Source organism: Mustela lutreola, chromosome 3 (assembly GCF_030435805.1).
Source record: "Mustela lutreola isolate mMusLut2 chromosome 3, mMusLut2.pri, whole genome shotgun sequence".
Classification (NCBI taxonomy): domain Eukaryota; kingdom Metazoa; phylum Chordata; class Mammalia; order Carnivora; family Mustelidae; genus Mustela; species Mustela lutreola.
Window position 1 is genome coordinate 17,323,033 of NC_081292.1, and position 4,047 is coordinate 17,327,079.

A 4,047-nucleotide genomic window follows, 5' to 3' on the forward strand; every position below is an offset into this window, starting at 1 on the left:
GTGGTGTTCTGGAAGCTTGGCTGAGAAAAAAATCTGTTTCTGAGCTCATTGAGCTTGCTGGAGGAGTTTGATTTCTTACCATGGTAAGACTGTAGGCCTTGGTTTTGGCTGGCTGTCAGCTGGGTTCCATCAGGCTACAGAACATCAGCTCCCTGCACCCCCAGCCCCCACTCTTTTCTTGACTTTTCTTTTCTGGGCACCATTTCTAGAAGCCCATAGAAGCTACCCATGGCAGCTAGAGGCCTCTTGTAGTTCCCTGGCCATATGGGCTTCTTCAACACGACCAGTTACTTCATCAAGTCAGAATGCAAAGTCTCCTGCTCCAGTCTGCTGAAAGAGGGTTATGTAACCCAGCATCACCCTGGGGGTAACCTCCGTTCACCTTGCTGTATTCTGTCGATTAGCATGAAGTCACAGGTCCTACTATAATCAAGGGCAGGGGATTATACCAAGGCATGGGCAAAAAGAAGTGGAAGCCACTGGGGGTCACCTTGGGGTATCTCCACTGCAGAGACATACAAATAAGAGCTTGTTTATAAGAGATCATCTATATATATGTAAGGGAGACACATACACAAGAATAACAAAGGTGTCATAATTTCTATGATGAGGGAGATTCTGAGTATAAGAAAGCACATGTGGGGGCACTTAAACAGTTTCAGGGCCATCAGGAACTCCTGGAGGAAGGATTTTTTAAGCCGAGAACAAAAGGATCACTAGGGTTAACCATATCATAGGATACTATCCAGATGCTACTTCTTTTCATGGCCCCAGGCCACCCAGAATTGGAACACGTCTTCAGATAAGATCTTTCCAGCACTACAGTGAGACCCTTTCTGTACTTCCTCTGGGATCTTTTCTTTGTTAACGCATCCCACAGAAAATCAGCTCCTGGGATCAAGTTTTACAAGATGACAAGGAGATGAGTACCAGGCTGAGAGCATGATGGTGGGACAGGAATGGGACTCTAGGGACTCTCTGTTCATCTGGTCAGTTCCCGCTGATTCTCCCTTGGAAGGAAGGGAAGCTGATGAAGGTTCTAAGACAGAATGAGGAAACAAACCACTGTCTGTTTCAGATTGGGCCAATGGTTGAAGAGCCTAAGCTTACCCATTCCGCATAGATCTTTTTAGAAATAACGAGAACTTTGATTGTTGCCGTCGAAAGTCAGGTCCCAATTTGTTAACTTTTAATAGGCATTACTTGCTGTTATTGAGAATAATGCATCATAGTTTTGAATATTTGCCGTGTGACAGGCGCCGACTAAGCCCTAAGTGCTTGAGGTGCATTTTCTGTATCAAAGAGAAGCTTCCAGGGTGCCTGGGTGGCTCAGTCAGTTAAGAGTCTGCCTTCAGCTCAGGTTATGATCCCAGGTCCTAGGATCGACCCCTGCATTGGGCTTCTTGCGCAGGGTGGACTCTACTTCTGCCCCTCCCCTCCCCCTTCTCCTGCTTTTCCCCTGTCCCCTCCATGTATATGGACTCTCTTTCTCTCTCATAAATAAGTAAAATCTTTATTTAAAAACAAGGAGAAGTTTCCTCCATGTCTTGTAACACATGAAATGCTGGTGGAAAGATTGTCTTGCCTTTTCCTTGCTGCCTGTTCAAGCTTTTCTCACCCTGCGTGCTCCATCTCAAATCCTACCTCTTCTAAGAAACTGGTCATGAGCACTCCAGGGCTTGTCATCCCTCCACCAAGCTGATCACCTCATCAGCTTCTGTCTTCCAGCACTTGGAACAGGAGTCCAAGCATTTTGGTGCTCTGACTCACTTGTCCCTTTCTAGCTACACTTCTACCTTATGATCTACCCCCCAGATAGTCTGACCACCATCAGTCTGGTCTCTGTCTGCAATTCTTGTCTCCCTCTGCTCCATCCTGGGCAGTGCAGACAACTGGATTTTCTCAAGTTCAGACTTGCTTGTGTCACTTTATTACTCACAAACTTCCAGGACAGGACTGTGCACACGGATCCCGGGAAGTAGGGCTCAGCATAGTGTGGTGCAGCTCAGGGGACCGGGTCTCAGAGGCGAAGGACAAGCTTTTTGAGAGAGCAGTGGCGGTAGCGCCCCTCGGAGAATGAATTTACGTATGATGATGAAAGCACTAGCAAATGGTTTCTGCACCCCACCGAGCACAGACCTCAAGTGGCGGTCCTCTGTGGTTCTGGGCTAGGAAATCTGGCTGATAAATTAACTGAGGCCCAAAGCTTTGTCTACAGTGAGATACCAAACTTTCCCCAAAATACAGTGCCGAGTGCTGCTGGTCAGCTGGTGTTTGGGCTCCCGAATGGCAGAGCCTGTGTGATGGTGCAGGACAGGTTTCCCACGCACGAAGCCTACTCGATCTTGAAGGTGACATTCCCAGTGAGGTTGTTCTTCCTTATGGGTGTGGACACCCTAGTGGTCACCATTGCAGGGGGAGGACTCGACCCCGAGTTTGAGGTTGGAGATACCATGCTGATCTGTGGTCAGGTCAACCTAACTGGCTTCAGTGGTTTGAACCCTCTTAGAGGGCCCAAGGCTTGAAAGGTTTGGAGTTCGTGTCCCTGCCATGTCCGATGCCTATGAGGCAGAAGGCACACAGTGCCTGGAAACAGATGGGGAGCAGAGGGAGCAAAAGGAAGGCACCTGCGAAAGGAAGGGCAGGCCTCACCTTCGAGCCTGTGGCAGCGCGTTGGCTGCTGCGGAGCCGGGGGCAGATGCTGTTGGCATGAACACAGGTACCAGCAGTCGAAGCTGGCAAGGCACTGTGGACTTCGAGTCTTTGGCTTCTCCCTCATCGCTAACAAAGTCGTCCTGGATTATGACACCAAGAAGGTCAACCAGGAGGAAGTACTAGAGGCCGGGAAACAAGCTACCCACAAATTGGAACAGTTTGTCTCCTTTCTTATGACCACTATTCTGCTGCCTTCCAAAGCCAGTTAACCTGCCCTAGAGTGGTCTGGCCTCTCTCTAATGGGATCTAGTAGCTCCTACCTACTTTGGGTCACACGCCTCTGCCCTTCAGTCATAGGAGAAAGGACAGGAAGATCCCTTTCCTTCACCGTCCCTGTTTCTCCCACCAGACCTTTTTGCACCGGCTCTTCTTTTGCTCAGTTGTCTCAAGGCAGTTATCACCCCTTGTTCCTCCCCAAGACCTGGAGCCAAAGCCCTGCCATGTATAAGGGCTCTTGAACTTGGCACAGTAGCTACTGCTGTCCTTTGGATACAATGCTTTCATATTCCTCGGGACTCAATTCTGCATCCTCCTAAGCACTCGAGCCCATACAGGGGCCAACCCAGTCCAATACCTCTTGGACTTTAGTACTACCAAATTTTGAGAATAACAAGAAAGATGGAAATCCCCCCACCCAAAACAAAACACTTCCAATGCCTCATCTTTAATCCACACCAATTTCTTTTTTTTCTCCCCCCTTTCTTTAGTGATCTCTACCCCCAATTGTGGGGTTTGAACTCATGATCCTGAGTTCAAGAGTCACATGCTCTACCGACTGGACCAGCCTGGTGTCCTTAATCCACACCAGTTTCACCTCCAGCAATTTATCCCAGACATATTTGCCCATGTGTGAAATGATGCCCACCCCGCATACCGAGGGCTGGCTCCCTAGCTGTGCCCGCCTGCACACTCATCAGTCAGGTTAATAAGGTCTGGTACATTCGTAACTGTGGTTTTTAAGCCTGGTTGCACATTCAGGTCACCTGGGTGTGGTGTATTAGGATGATCACAAATTCTCTGCTACTTCTCCTATTGAGAAGTAGAGTCTCATTCCCCTTCTCTTAAATAGGCATAGTCTCTTGTTTAGGGACTTGCCTGACCAATAGAAGGAGATCAAGTAGATAGCCTGAGACCACCAAGGCTAAGTTATAAGAAGCTTTGTAGCTCCTGCATTGGCCTCTCGGAACTCAAGCTCTGGGATGAGCCCACTGCTATGTAAGGAGTCTGACTATGCTGAGGTCACCATATTGTGAGGACGCCCAGGTTAGCTCCATGAAAGGGGGTAGGCTGGGGGGGGGGGGAAGAGAGAGAGAGAGAGAGAGAGAGAGCGAG

General features: G+C 48.9%; 1 pseudogene; it reads left to right on the plus strand.

Annotated features, from left to right (window-relative positions):
• The first annotated feature begins 264 nt into the window (after positions 1–264).
• Positions 265–2,924, plus strand: LOC131827744 (purine nucleoside phosphorylase-like; annotated as a pseudogene).
• Positions 2,925–4,047: the final 1,123 nt, after the last annotated feature.